The following is a 16,009-nucleotide window of genomic DNA, read 5'->3' as shown; positions in this document are numbered from 1 at the left end:
TTACACACAGACTGTTTCAGGGTTCTGATTGTGGAGAGAACTTGAACTCTTTAGCGAAATGTGAACTAGTGTTTTTGCTGTAGGCGAGCCCGTCAGTGGATCGTTGAAGCTGCTGAGACACAATGCCCACTGCATCATAGAAACTCTGTGGAAGCAAATTCAATTCCTCAAACTGACTGGAGTGTCACCAGGATTGGGACTAGGCCAATTGATTGCTGAGAGCTGGAGAGGGGATTCCTCGGAGCGCCAGGGACCTGGGTTCGATCCCACCCTCAGGGTGACTGTGTGGAGTTTGCATTTCCCTATCTCCCCGACTCCCCCCCCCCACCCCCACCACCCCTCCCACGTCTGCTTGGGTTTCTTCAAGGTGCTCCGGTTTCCTCCCATGGTTCAAAGATGTGAAGGTTAGAGTGGATTGGGCATTATAAATTCAGGGATTAACTGTGGGGGTTATTGGGTAGGTCTGGATGGGATGCTCTTCAGAGGGTCAGTGTGAACATGTTGGGCCAAATGGCCTGTTTCCACAGTGTTGGGGTTCTCTGATTCCCCCAAAGTGTCTGCAGCCTGGCTTCCAGCTCCAGCTCTCTGAGCCGAAGGTCCTCCAGCCTGTGTTTCCCTAGCTTCCAGCACCCAGAACCTCCCACCTTCTGCAAATCGAAAGACAAGTCCAACCCTGCCCTCTCCAATGTGTGTTGTGTAACTGCTTAATCATTTTTAGTGGGCCAGCAAAGGCTGATAGCCAAGTTCGGAAACCAGGAGGATGGCTTCAACCGCGACCTTGGGTCCATGTCACACCCTCTCTTTCTCTCTCTCTCTCTCTCTCTCTCTCACACACACACACACACTTTACCCAGCATGCACACGCATACACACACGCTCTCTCTCATGCATGCACTCATACATTTGGGGTGAATTTGCATTTGCACAATTATATATTTGGAAATAGAACCAGTCTGACTCAAGATTGGGATACAGACAGTCTCGAACCTCAGCTTTCATGCGTTGTTTGACGTGAGGTTCCTTATATAAAACATTAAGTTACCTGGAGAATCTGACTTAAAAGAGGTTCTGAAATGTACAAATTAATGAACTGAAATCTGCAACCCATTTTAAAAGATGAAAGATTTAACAGCAATCTCGGTTTCTTCAATATATCATTTATGTTACATGACACTAAAGGTTTTTGCTATATATTCTGTGTCTTATGATCCTACTCCACAGCGACATGATGAAGGAGCAGCGCTCCAAAACCTAATTCTTCCAAATAGACTTGTTGGACTGTGTCAGTGAGATTTTTAAACTTTTTTTCCAATGAATACAGCCCACACCCTCCACTGTTGCCAGTAAACTTTGCAATGCCAATGAAACAATGAACCTGCAGTCCTGAAAAACATACAATTTCTTCCAATACTAGCTACTCATTCACTGCTCCTTCTGAGATACGACACTGAAAACTTAGTGCTGGAGGCTGAAAGAAATGAGCAGCTTTAAATCAAAAACCTGTTGGATCTCCAGCTTTCAATGAGTGTCTAAGCCTGGTGGTAAGTTTAGGTAACCTCTACTGCGACCCAATTTTGTTACAGCTTCAGATCTCCCCAGCAAAACGATGTAGAAAAAGTAGCTTTAAAAAAAACCTCAAACTCAAAGTGCATACACTCGCCCCACTCCTCCCGCCCCATTTTCTTTACTATTGGTCAGCTCAGTTGTCCCTTTGTAACGGATCCCTGGTACAGCCGGGTAAAGCATGCAGCTGGGACGACTGAGTGAACCCTTTCCCACAACGGCAGTCTCCTTCCCGAAAAAGGACATGAGTGAATCAGATGGGGAGGGGGGGGGGGGGGGTTTCCCCAGGAAATGGTTTCATCCTTAGATTATGAAGTCCAGATTACTGACGGAATTCCAATTCTGCCATCTGCCGCGGCAGGATTCAAACCTGGGATTCCCCAGAGCTGGCTTGATAGGATCACTCGGCCATCGGTCCTTCAATCCCCCTGCGATGGCACGTGACCTCACTGGTGCCTCCGCAGGTGGGAGGAGCAGGTGAAGCCCTTCCGGCACTTACAGCAGGTGAATGGCCTCTCTCCGGTGTGGAGCCGCTGGTGGGTCAGCAGTGCAACTGACTGAGTAAAACCCCTCCCGCACATGGGGACTGTGAATGGCTTCTCTCCCTTGTGGACCTACTCGTGCGTCTGCAGTTGGCTGATCCGACTGAAGCCCTTCCTGCACACTGAGCAGGTGAATGGCCTCTCCCCGGTGTGAATGCATCTGTGGGTTTCCAGCAGGGATGGGGAGGGGAATCCATTCCCACAGTCCCCACATTTCCACGGTTTCCCCATTGGGGGAACTTTCCTTGTGTTGCTCTGGGTTTGAAATTACAAACAGAACGGGGACATAGTCTGTCCCACCGTGAGGGATGTGATTTTGATTCCCCCAAGCTGAGTAACTGGTTTGGAGCACTTTTCACAGTCAGCGCACTGAATCTCCCTCACTCGGTGTCTCAGTATTCTTCCTGCGGCACCAGTGTCCAAATTCTTTGAAGCAACCAAAAGGAAACATTTCTTCTTGATTGGAATGGCTGCTGATATTCAAGTCCCAATGAATCAAGTGGCGCTGTCAGAAGTTGATTGATCATTTGCTTTCAGATTTCTTTCTGCACATCTTCCTGCAAAAAAAATCACAAAATAAGTGATCACGTCAGTACGTTAAATGAACATAAAAAAGGTGGCGATTTCTGTAGATTGCCAGATGCCTGCTGATCACATATTACCCAGCACACAGAATCCTGAAAACACTTATGCAACCAGATAGCCTTAAGTGTGTTTGGAGGAAAACTTCATTTAGGCGACAATAACATGGGATAAACTGCCTGAAAAGGTGCTGGAAATGGAGCTGAATCAAGGATATGAAAATGAAATGTCAAGGCTGCTTGAGAAAAGAAAGCCAGTAAAGTTACTGAATTACTTCCTGCTGTCGGATTAGATAAAAAAAATGACAAAAAAAGGACGTGACCCCATTACTACACGAGAAGGTGAATAATAATTGCAAAGAAACTTTCACAACAGCCAACAATATCATATGTACACCAAATGCAGCAACATACGCCTACATTTTATATCAATGTGCCAATCCCTTAAATGCTGCTCAGTTCCCTGAGAAACTAGCCTTTTAATTGTGAACATGAAGAAAGAAGCAATCCTTTTCGAGGGAGCAAACTGTAAACGTGCCAAACTGAGGGAATACACAAGGAAAGTACCCTTAAGAGAAAAAAAAGTAGCTGAGCACCTTTGGACACTCTGCTCCCTCCCTGGATTCACTCCAGTTGCTACAAGTGAACAGTGTTTCATCCACCCCCATCTCCCCCTCCCACTCCCTGTCTCACTCCTGGAGGATGGGGAATGGAAAGCGGGAGACATTGCTTTGCTCCCAGATGTTGCCCAGAGGGAGAGAATTTCACTCTGAAACTAACAGGGATGACGTCAACAATGGAGGGCGTGCCGGACAGCTGCCCTGCAGTTGAGGCACGTGTGGAGGGGAGGACACTTTGCAAACTCCCACTCTCCTCCAAGTCAAGCAGTTTGAGTTCAAGCAAAGCAATGGCTTTAAGTTTATGTTAGAAAACCTCCTCTGTGCCATGGGAACGCTTCTACCATGGGAAATTCAGGGTTACAGATTCATAATAACAGGAGGAGTAGGCCATTTAGATCAAATCCTCCAACCCTGGCAACATCGTTGTAAGTCTTTTCTGAACCCTTTCCAGTTTCACACCATCTTTCCGATAGGAAGCAGACCAAAATTACATGCAATATCCCAAAAGTGGCCAGACCAATGTTCTGTACAGTGGCAACATGAGCTCTCAATGACTTTACTCGATACTCTGAACAATAAAGCAAAGCATAACAAACGCCTACTTCACCATCCTATCTGTATGCGATTCTACTTTTAAGGAGCTATCAACCTGCACTCCAAGGTCTCTTTGTTCAGCAACACTCCCGAGGACCTTACCATTAAGTGTAAAAGACCTATTCTGATTTGCTTTTCCAAAATGCAGCACCCCACATTTATCTAAATTAACCTCAATCTGCCACTCAGCTCATTGGCCCATCTGATCAAAATCCCGTTGTAATCTGAGGTAATCTTCTTTGCATTCACTACACCTCCAATTTTGTCATCTACAAACTTGGTAACTATACCTCCAATGTTTAGATCCAAATCATTTGTATAAATGACAAAAGGTAGTGGACCCAGCACCGATCCTTATTACACACAACTGGTCACAGGCCTCCAGTTTGAAAAGCAACCCTCCATCACCACCCTCTGTCTTCTGCCTTCGAGCCAGTTCTGTATCCACGTGGCTAGTTCTCCCTGTATTCCATGAGATCATACGTCTCCCATGAGGAACCTTGTTGAATGCCTTCCTGAAGTTAATATAGATCACGTCCACCGCTCTGCCTTCATCAATCCACTTTCTTACTTAGTCATAGAGATGTAGAGCAGGGAAACAGACCCTTCGGTCCAACCCGTCCATGCCGACCTGATATCCCAACCCAATCTAGCCCCACCTGCCAGCACCCAGCACATATTCCTCCAATTCCTTCCTATTCATATGCCCATCCAAATGCTTCTTAAATGTTGCAATTGTACCAACGTCCACCACTTCCTATGGCAGCTCATTCCATACATGTACCACCCTCTGCGTGAAAAAGTTGCCCCTTAGATCCCTTTTATATCTTTCCTCTCTCATCCTAAACCTATGCCCTCTAGTCCTGGACTCCACCACCCCAGGGAAAAGACTTTGTCTATTTATCCTATCCATGCCCCTCATAATTATGTAAACCTTTATAAGGTCACCCCTCAGCCTCCGACGCTCCAGGGAAAACAACCCTAGCCTGTTCAGCCTCTCCCCATAGCTCAAATCCTCCAACCCCAGCAAGATCCTTGTAAATCTTTTCTGAATCCTTTCACGTTTCACACCATCTTTCCGATAGGAAGGAGACCAGAATTGCACGCAATATTCCAACAGTGGCCTAACCAATGTCCTGTACAGCCGCAGCATGACCTCCCAACTCCTGTACTCAATACTCTGACCAATAAAGGAAAGCATACCAAACACCTTCTTCACTATCCTATATACCTTTGACTCCACTTTCAAGGAGCTCGGAACCTGCACTCTAAGGTCTCTTTGTTCAGTAACACTCTCTATGACCGAACCATTAAGTGTATAAGTTCTGCTAAGATTTGCTTTCCCAAAATGCAGCACCTCGCATTTATCTGAATCAAACTCCTTCTTCAATCAACTCAATCAAGTTTGTGAGACATGATTTCCCACGGACAAAGCCATGCTGACTATCGCTAATCAATTCTTGCTTTTCCAAATGCATGTAAATCCTATCTCCCAGGATTCTCTCCAACAACTTGTCACCCACGGATGTTAGGCTTACTGGTCTTGCATTCCCTGGCTTTTCCTTACCACTTTCTTAAATAGTGGCACCACGTTAGCCACCCTCCAGTCCTCCGGCACCTCACCTGTGACTATCGATGATACAAATATCTCAGCAGGAGGTCCAGCAATGGTTTCCCTAGCTTCCGACAGAGTTCTAGGGTACACTTGATCAGGTCCTGGGATGTATCCACTTTTATGCATTTCAAGACCTCCTCCTCTGTAATGTGGACATTTTCCAACACGTCACCATCTATTTCCCCACAGTCTATATCTTCCATGCCCTTCTCCACGGTAAACACTGATGCAAAATATTCGTTCAGCATCTCCTCCATCTACTGCAGCTCCACACATAAGCCGCCTTGCTGATCTTTGAGGGGCCCTATTCTCTCCCTTTTTACCTTTTGTCCTTAATGTCTTTTTAAAAACAGTTTGGATTCTCCTTAACTCTATTTGCCAAACCTATCTCATGCCCCCTTTATGCCCTCATGATTTCTCTCTTAAGTATGCTCGTACTGCCTTTACACTCTTAGGATTCACTCGATCTCTTTGTCTATACCTGACATATGCTTCCTTGTTTTTCTTTACCAAAATCTCATTTTCTCCAGTCATCCAGCATTCCCTACACCTACTAGCCTTTCTTTTCACCCTAACTGGAATATTCTGTGTCTGGACTCTTGTTATCTCATATCTGAAGGCTTCCCATTTTCCAGCAACCTGCGAACATCTGCCCCCAATCAGCTTTTGAAAGATCTTGCCGAATACCTGAATCTTCCTCCAATTTGGAACTACAACCTTTAGATCTGATATATTATTTTCAATCACTATTTTAATGTTAATAGGATTGGGGTTGTTGGCCCTTATGTTTTACACCCTCTCCAGTAGGTACATCCACATTGTGAATTAGAAAATTTCCTTGTACACACTTAACAAATTCTTCTATTTGGCAGATAGGTAAATGGGCAGGAGTTATACCTTGGTTCCACTCTTCCTTCATTCCCATCAACCCTACCCCCATTCCCACCCCAATAGTCCAACGGCACTTTCCCCTGCAACTACCGAATGTGTGACACCAGCCCATTTACCTATTCCCTCCTCACTATCCAAGGGCCCAAACTTACCTTCCAGGTGAAGCGGCACTTTACCCGCACTACCCACAACCCAGTCTACTGCATTTGCTGCTCACAATGTGGTCTCGTCTACATTGGGTGACTGCTTCACAGAACATCTACGTTCTGTCCGCAAAAAAGACCATGAGCTTCCAGTTGCCTGCCAATTCCACACCCCACCCTGTTCGCTGGCCAACATCTCTGTCTCAGGTTTGCTGTAGTGTCCCAGCGAAGCTCAGCACCAGCAGAACGAAGAGCACCGAATATTACACTTGGGGAGCATACATCCCTCTGGTCCCAATATCGAATTCAATAATTCTAGGGCCTGAAATCCATAGTGTCCTCGTCCCTTCCACACACACCAAGCCTTGTTATCACATAGTCTGTCATTACACGCTACCTATTCTTAGCCACGAACAGTCTTCATTCACCCTCCCATGCAGATCGTTATCAACTCCCTTTCCTGTCCAACAGTTCTTCCCTCGCTTTGGGCTCTGTCCTGGTCTATCATTTCCTGCGTCCGCCTTCCTCCCACAATATCTCCTGCATATAAATCGACAATTTCCCAATCACCATCAGTTCTTTTTATTGTTTCTGATATACAGCATCCACAGTTCTTTCAGCTTTTTATTGAGAGAGAGTTGGAAATTGTTTCGAGAGACAGAGGGAGAGGGGGGAGAGACAGACCAGACATGAACTGTTGATGTCCGTTGTTACACATAACGTAAAATCATTGCAGTGCGATCACTTCCTTTAATCATGAATAGAGACCCGCAACTCTCTGCGAGCTTGTGGCGCAATGGTAGCGCGTCTGACTCACGTTTTCAAAACACGTCAGGCTCAGTGTTTCAAACCAAGGAAGGAGTGCATTTACTTCTTTCCGGAAACTTTCGATCACACACGTGAAGCTTTGCTGTCAGTTTGATTTGTGAACAGTGTGTCAGGGAGGTGGTGTGCCCATTGTTTGGGTAAATGCTCAGCTCCCCGCAATGTGAGAAGTAAAACACAAACTGTTGATCACGCGATTTAAACACACAGCCGCTTTGTTTAGTTATACCGAGACTTCCACAACATAATCTAGAGATTCCCAGCTTTGTGTTTCAATCTATCAGGAGGTCCCAGCTCATCCTGTTATAGCAGAGTGACAGCGAGTTCAGATAGAAATGTTTCCCACCAACGGCCTCTCACTGGACACAGTTGAAATTATCTTTATTCAACAGGAGGAGCGGAAACTACAGTCTGACGGCCCCTCTCCAAATTAACGGTGAGCCTGAATTTTATAAACGGTGTCAGTAAAATCCACTGGCGGACACTGATTTGGTTCAACCTTTTTTTTTCCCAAGTGTAATTCACCGAGAGGATGCTGCTGTGTGAAACCGCGTGGGGAATTACTGCAGGGCCTCCTGCACATGGGACACACCGCAACTGATGTGTTTCGCCTTCACCAGTTTATTCCTATCTCGGAGAAGAGACGTTTGATGATTCGGATCATAACAGGCCGACAGAGAACAGGAGAAGAGCACTCAGACCTTCACAAGCTTCTCACCACAGCTGGGTCATCGTGGCCAGTGTATCAGTATGGGATAGTAATCTGCATCTACTGACTGGAAGCACAGCAAATTGGAGTGCTGGTGGGACTATCACACAGGAGAAAACGGCTTCGACCTATCAACTGGAGTGGCTCCCAATGCGCAACTCCGCTCAACTCAACTGAATAACTGTAAACAAATTACTCCCTGATTCAAAGGAATACTCGGTTTTGAATCTGCATTGTGGCATGTAACTTCGAGAATGATGTCAAAACACCTTCATTGCTGTGATGGAGTATCCTGGTTGGCAGAATATACCCGTTGTCAAATTTCCTACGTTCTGTTGGTCCAACTCCGATTTCACTCAGAATCACGAAATGTGTGACAGCGCAGACTGAGGCGACGCAGCCCACCTTAGCTCTGCTGGTTCAACACAATATGTAAATAAGTGTCTCATTCTGTCGCCTTCTCCCTGTAAATCTGCACATTGTTACATTGAACGTGCCCACCGAATTCCCTTTTGTGTCCATTGAATCTGCCTCTTTGTCACTGTCAGACAGCGACTTACTGACCCCACTCCCTGTGTGAAAACGGTCTTCCTAATGTAACTTTTACTTATTTTCCTGATGATTTTAAATCTCTGCCAAATCGTTCTCGATCCTTTCAGGCCTGGGAGCATTTTCACGGCATTATTTCCTCTGTCTAAAACCCTCATGACGTGGAAACTTCAATCAGACCAGCTTTCAGCCCTCTGTTCTCCAAAGAGAGCTGCCCCAAACTTTCCAATCTCCCTTCATTGCTGACATTCCTCAGGACGGTACCTGTTCAGCGCTGTCTGCAATCACTTCACTTCCCCGCTTCCTGAAGTGTCACCCTCAGAATTGAGCGTAATACAGGTAGAGGATTCATTCAGACTCGGATTGCGCGGGCGAAAAATCTGCAATACTTGTTTTCACTTTGAACAAGTGTTTCCCTTCGCCGTGTTCACTGCAATGGCAGCTCTGTGCCGTCCCTAATTCAGGCAGTCCGATCTTATTTAATTAAGCGGCTTTTTGATAAAATTCATCAGGTATTTTTGCTCAGGTCAATTTAAGGAATGATGGTTCGCCTGGGTTTGGAACCCGGGAATTCTCACACGGCTGCATATGCTCGAAGACCCAAAGCTAGAATCATATCCCAGACTAACGAGCCACCAGCCATGGGTGCAGCCACCTCCGGAAGCAGCTGAGACTTGCTCAGTACGAAATACATTGTGCATTGCTCCCAGAATTGCAAGTAGGGAAGTGTTTCAAGAACATCTGCTTCTCAATCTGTCTCCCTGCTCCCAGGACGCTGCTGTTTGTCCCGTCCCCAGGATTCGGGCTGTCTCCACTGGTGGATAATTGAACCATTTCGTTTCTACTTGCAAGCTGTGCTGGTGGAAGGCAGAGCCCATTCACTCTTCTGCTCTCTCACACTATTCCGTGAGGCAGGAGAAGTCAGTTACAGTCATGCGTAGGAAATGGGCAACTTTGAACTTGTTCCAAAGGTCCTGTTAACGGAGAGATAGAAAGATGCTGTGCTGTCGGGACAGAGAGAAATGGACACCGGAGACTCTTCCCTCAGGTAAATTGATATGGGTACATTTTTGTGCAGCCTGCTTGGTGTTCAGAATTTGTCTTAACACAACAATCCTGCAGGAAGTCTTTTGTTACATCGTTGGTTTCTTTACTGCGGGCAATGGACTAAAACAGCAAGTCATGTGTTTCAACTTCACCGGTTCATTGCCATCTGAGAGCAGAGGTTTCACACGAGATCAGGACACACCGACAGAGAACAGGACAAGACAACTCAGAGCTCCACAAGGGTGCCAGCGCAACTGTGTAAATTTGACTTGTGGATCGATGTGATATATTGAGCTCAGATACCCGAAGTTTTGGGAAACAAATGACATGGCAAGGAAAAGAACAGAGCGCCGTTATACGGGAAAGCTACTAAAGACATTAAGTGAGTCGGAGAAAATGGTTTCGCTTCTGGGTTATGATCCCAGCATGCACCCGTTGTGCCATTCTCCTGCATTGCACGGTAGCTTTTCCAGAGAAGTATTCAGCTTTCCATCTGGCGTGCGACTTGCATGTTCGAGAATGACGTCAAAAGATCTTCACTGCTGTAGTGTCATGTGCTGTTGTGCAGACATGTCGCCGATGTGCAAATATAAACTCAGAGAACAATGTACACTAGAGACTCTGAGCCAGCTGAAACTTGCTCGGTGTGAAATACACTCCACATTGCTCCAAGAATTGCAAGCAGCAAAGTGTTTCCAGAACATCTGCTTGTCATGCTGTCCCCGGGGCGCTGATGTTTGTCTCATCCCCAGGAACTGGGCTATCTCCACTGGCGGATAATTAAACCAATTTGTTTCTACTTGTCCGCTTTTCTGGAGGGAGGGAAGAGTCCATTCGCTCTTCTGCTTTTTAACTTCCAATCCCTTGGGGTGAGAGGTATCACTTACACTTTGTGGGCGGCACGGTGGCACAGTGGTTAGCACTGCTGCCTCACAGCGCTAGAGACCTGGGTTAAATTCCCGCCTCAGGCGACTGACTGTGTGGAGTTTGCAGGTTCTCACCGTGTCTGCGTGGGTTTCCTCCGGGTGCTCCGGTTTCTTCCCACAGTCCAAAGATGTGCAGGTCAGGTGAATTGGCCATGCTAAATTCCCCGTAGTGTTAGGTAAGGGGTAAATATAGGGGTATGGGTGAGTTGGGCTTCGGCGGGTCAGTGTGGACTTGTTGGGCCGAAGGGCCTGTTTCCACACTGTAAGTAATCTAATGAGTGGGAAGTGAGTAACTTTGATTGTGAATTTCCTCCAAACGTCTGTTATCGGAGAGATAGAAAGATGCTGTGCTGGCGGGGCAGAGAGAAATGGACACCGAGGACTCTTCCCTCAAATAGATTCATATGAGTACATTGTTGTGCAGTCTGCTTGGTGTTCAAAATTCGTCTTCACGCAGCAATCTTACAGAAAATCTTTCGCAAAGTGGGCATCGCTTTCATCGCTGCGACCGCGCAGCAGTTAACATCTGAGCCCAAGTGCCCCAGATGAAGAGAATCCGAGTGAAACCTTCACTCACTGAGAGTCATCCCCACGGCCCTGAGCTGCGGGACTGCAGGCAGTCCAACACGGAAGGGACGGTTAAATGAACCATTGTCGCTCCCACAGCCTCTCTGTCCCATAGACAGGCAGCGGGACGGCATAAACACGTACCATCGTTCTCCCGCCGACAGAGGCGGTCCAGCCCATCGTGTCCACGGCGACTCTCTGCCACTTGTCTCTTTCTGAGGTGATTCACAATCAGTGATATCTGTCCGAATACTAAGGGACTGTGTCTGAATGGTGACACAGTGACTGACATGCTGATCATGTTGTCATTCACGTACGAACCGGCGTGGCGAATTACTGCAGGGAAGGTAGGAAACCACAAGGCATGCGTTTCAGCTTTATCAGCTGACACCAGAGTGACCAGTGACAAGCATTGCCCTCCTCAACATAGGGGACAGAGAACAGGAGAATACCCCGCAGACCTCCACGAGTGTGTCATCTCAACTGTGCACATTGGGCCAGTATATCAATGTGAAATATTTACGTCGAAGTTTTTTGGGAAGCAGATGAGAAGGCGAGGTGCACAACAAGCTGCTAAAGACAACATTGAGTGAACTAGAGGGCATAGATTTAGGGTGAGAGGGGAAAGATATAAAAGAGACCTAAGCGGCAACATTTTCATGCAGAGGGTAGTGCGTGCATGGAATGAGCTGCCAGAGAAAGTGGCGGAGGCTGGTACAAATGCAACATTTAAGTGGCGTTTGGATGGATATATGAATAGGAAGGGTTTGGAGGTATATGGGCCGGGTGCTGGCAGGTGGGACTAGATTGGGGTGGGATATCTGGTCGGCATGGACGGGTTGGACCGAAGGGTCTGTTTCCATGCTGTACATCTCTATGACTCTATGAACAGCTGCTTCTCATTCTGTCTCTGAGCTGCCGTTTGCCCGTCCCCAGGAACAGGGCCCTCTCTACTGGCAGAAAATTAAACCTTTTTCTTTCTAAACTTTTCTCTGACACCGGAGTGACCAGTGACAAGCATTACCCTCCTCAACATAGGGTACAGAGAACAGGAGAAGACCCCGCAGACCTCCACGAGTGTGTCATCTCAACTGTGCATTTTGGGCCAGTATATCAATGTGAAATATTTACGTCGAAGATTTTTGGAAAGCAGATGAGAAGGCGAGGTGCACAACAAGCTGCTAAAGACAACATTGAGTGAATAGGAAAGATGGTTTCCCTTCTGGGTTATGCTCCCATCACGCACCGGCAGACATATCGCCCACAAGCAAATATTAACTCGGTCTAAATTGCCACATTCTGTTTTTACGAACCGTGATTTCACTCAGAAGCACAATTTACCCGCTCCCTACTGAATATCCTTCCAGGCTCGAATATATCTTCCAGGTGAAGCAGCACTTCACCTGCACATTTGCCGCAACCTCGTCTCCTGCATTCGCCGCTCATAGTGTCGTGTCCCCAACCGAGCATGAAGTATAATCTGGATGACTGCTTCGCAGAACACCTCGGTTCTGCCCGCAAAAAACGGACCTGAGCTTCTGCTTACCTGCCACTTTAACACGCCACCCTGTTCCCTGGCCAAAATCTCTGTCTCAGGCTTGCAGCAGTGCTCCAGCAAAGCTCAGCTCCAGATGGAAGAACAACGCCTCATATTTCACTTCAAAACCCTACAGCCCTCCGGTCTTCAAGATCGAGTTGCACGACTTTAGGGCCTGAAATCCCCCATATCCTTGACCCCTACCACACACATACGAGCCCCTTGTTATCACATAGTCTGCTACGACACACTACTTATTGTTAGCCACGAACGCTCTCCATTAACAGTTATTCACCCTCCCACACGGATCGTTATTCATTCCTTTGTCCCTCCTATTGTTCTCTCTCTGAGCTGGCGGGAAAGAGAGCAATGTACACTGGAGACTCTGAACCAGCTGAAACTTGCTCAGTGTGAAATACATTCCACTTTGCTCCAAGAATTGCAAGCAGCAAAGAGTTTCCAGAACATCTGCTTGTCATTCACGTCGGAACCGGCGTGGCGAATTACTGCAGGGAAGGCACGAAACCACAAGGCATGCGTTTCAACTTTATCAGCTCATTGGCATCTCAGAGAAGTGGTTTTGCGGTTCAGTTCATAGGAAACCAACGAAGAACAGGAGAAGACTACTCAGACCTCCAAAAGCCGGTCACTTGAACGGTGTGAGTTTCGCCATACTATATGGTATGATACGGGGCATTCAGACAGTCAGGAAGTCTTTTGAAAGGCAAGATGCCGAACGGAGTCCCATCGCAAAGGCAAGTCGCTCAAGGAGACAGTGAACAATAGCAGAGGATGGTTTTGATCCATCGACCTCTGGGTTATGGGCCAGCACGCTCCCGCTGCGCCACTCCGCTTGTACGCGCAGCGCCGTTTTCCACAGGTCCCTTCAGCCTTTCGTCTGACGAGACTGTTGTCAAAGATCTCCACTGCTGTCGTCTTATATGGTGTTGCGCAGACGTATGGAGGCTGTGTAAATATAAACTTTTTCTAACTTCCCACATTCTGTTGGTCGAACTGTGATTTCACTCTGAATAGACGCCATGCGGCCCACCTTCGCTCTGCTGGGTCGACACAGTAAGTAAACGTGGGTCTCTATTCGTATCATTCTCTTGCCTTCTCCATGTAATTCTGCGCATTGTTACTTTAAACATGACCACCGGATTCCCGTTTGCGTCTCATGAATCTGCCTCTTTGTCAGTGTCAGTTAGGGATTTACTGACCCCAATCACTCCCTGTACGAAAGCGTTCGCCCTAATGTCACTTTTGGTTCTTTTCCTCATGACTTTAAATCTCCGCCGAATCGTTGCCGATCCTTTCAGGCGTGGGAGCATTTTGACTACATTACTTTCTCTGTCTCGACTTCGCGTAACTTGGAAAGCTTCAATGGGGCCAGATTTCAAACTTCGGTTCTCCGAAGAGAGCTGTCCCAAATTTCCAATCCACCCTCATCGCTGACATCCCTCAAACACCGCAACACTCACGTCAACCTATTCAACGCTATCTCCAATCATTACACTTCGCTGCTTTCTGTCCCATTGGTTCTCCAGGGAGCCCAACCTCGTTTAACGAACGTACTTTTTGAGAAAATGGAAGAGGCACTTTTGCACAAGGCATAAAACGCGGGCTCGTCCGGGATTTGAACCCGGGACCTCTCGCAAATCTGCGTCGACGAAGACCCAAAGCGAGAATCATACCACTAGACCAACGAGCCAGACAGCAAGCGCGCTTCCACCCCACCCCCACTCTACCTCTTGAACCAGCTGAGTCTTGCTCAGAGTGAAGTATAGTTGACATTGAACAGGCTGGGGCTGTTTTCTCTGCAACGTCGGAGGCTGAAGGGTGACTTTATGGAGGTTTACAAAATTATGAGGGGCATGGATAGGATAAATAGGCAAAGTCTTTTCCCTGGGGTCGGGGAATCAAGAACTAGAGGGCATAGATTTAGGGTGAGAGGGGAAAGATATAAAAGAGACCTAAGCGGCAACATTTTCACGCAGAGGGCAGTGCGTGCATGGAATGAGCTGCCAGAGAAAGTGGCCGAGGCTGGTACAAATGCAACATTTAAGTGGCGTTTGGATGGATATATGAATAGGAAGGGTTTGGAGGTATATGGGCCGGGTGCTGGCAGGTGGGACTAGATTGGGGTGGGATATCTGGTCGGCATGGACGGGTTGGACCGAAGGGTCTGTTTCCATGCTGTACATCTCTATGACTCTATGAACAGCTGCTTCTCATTCTGTCTCTCAGCTGCCGTTTGCCCGTCCCCAGGAACAGGGCCCTCTCTACTGGCAGAAAATTAAACCGTTTTCTTTCTAAACTTTTCTCTGACACCGGAGTGACAAGCATTACCCTCCTCAACATAGGGTACAGAGAACAGGAGAAGACCCCGCAGTCCTCCACGAGTGTGTCATCTCAACTGTGCATTTTGGGCCAGTATATCAATGTGAAATATTTACGTCGAAGATTTTTGGAAAGCAGATGAGAAGGCGAGGTGCACAACAAGCTGCTCAAGACAACATTGAGTGAATAGGAAAGATGGTTTCCCTTCTGGGTTATGCTCCCATCACGCACCGGCAGACATATCGCCCACAAGCAAATATTAACTCGGTCTAAATTGCCACATTCTGTTTTTACGAACCGTGATTTCACTCAGAAGCACAATTTACCTGCTCCCTCCTGAATATCCTTCCAGGCTCGAACATATCTTCCAGGTGAAGCAGCACTTCACCTGCACATTTGCCGCAACCTAGTCTACTGCATTCGCTTATCATAGTGTCGTTTCCCCAACAGAGCATGAAGTATAAACTGGGTGACTGCTTCGCAGAACATCTCGGTTCTGCCCGCAAATAGAGGCCCTGAGCTTCTGCTTTCCTGCCACTTTAACACGCCACCCTGTTCCCTGGCCAAAATCTCTGTCTCAGGCTTGCAGCAGTGCTCCAGCAAAGCTCAGCTCCAGATGGAAGAACAACGCCTCATATTCCAATTCAAAACCCTACAGCCCTCCGGTCTTCAAGATCGAGTTGCACGACTTTAGGGCCTGAAATCCCCCATATCCTTGACCCCTACCACACACATACGAGCCCCTTGTTATCACATAGTCTGCTACGACACACTACTTATTGTTAGCCACGAACGCTCTCCATTAACAGTTATTCACCCTCCCACACGGATCGTTGTTCACTCCTTTGTCCCTCCTATTGTTCTCTTCTGAGCTGGCGGGAAAGAGAGCAATGTACACTGGAGACTCTGAGCCAGCTGAAACTTGCTCAGTGTGAAATACATTCCACTTTGCTCCAAGAA

The 16,009-nt window shown here is 47.3% G+C and overlaps 1 protein-coding gene and 1 non-coding gene across 2 annotated transcripts in view; one reads left to right on the top strand and one right to left on the bottom strand.

Annotated features, from left to right (window-relative positions):
• LOC148144770 (uncharacterized) overlaps window positions 1–16,009 on the top strand; it is a 392,813-nt gene that overhangs the window by 240,777 nt on the left and 136,027 nt on the right. The window lies entirely within an intron of this gene.
• On the bottom strand, window positions 14,331–14,420 carry trnap-ugg (transfer RNA proline (anticodon UGG)). The gene is given in 2 exon segments: window positions 14,331–14,366; window positions 14,385–14,420. It is a non-coding gene; the product is annotated as a tRNA-Pro (tRNA).

Source organism: Chiloscyllium plagiosum, unplaced genomic scaffold, assembly GCF_037043375.1.
Source record: "Chiloscyllium plagiosum isolate Xiang-an unplaced genomic scaffold, Cpla_swu_hap1 HiC_scaffold_27, whole genome shotgun sequence".
NCBI classification, from domain to species: domain Eukaryota; kingdom Metazoa; phylum Chordata; class Chondrichthyes; order Orectolobiformes; family Hemiscylliidae; genus Chiloscyllium; species Chiloscyllium plagiosum.
This window is presented reverse-complemented; position numbering and strand designations above follow the sequence as displayed.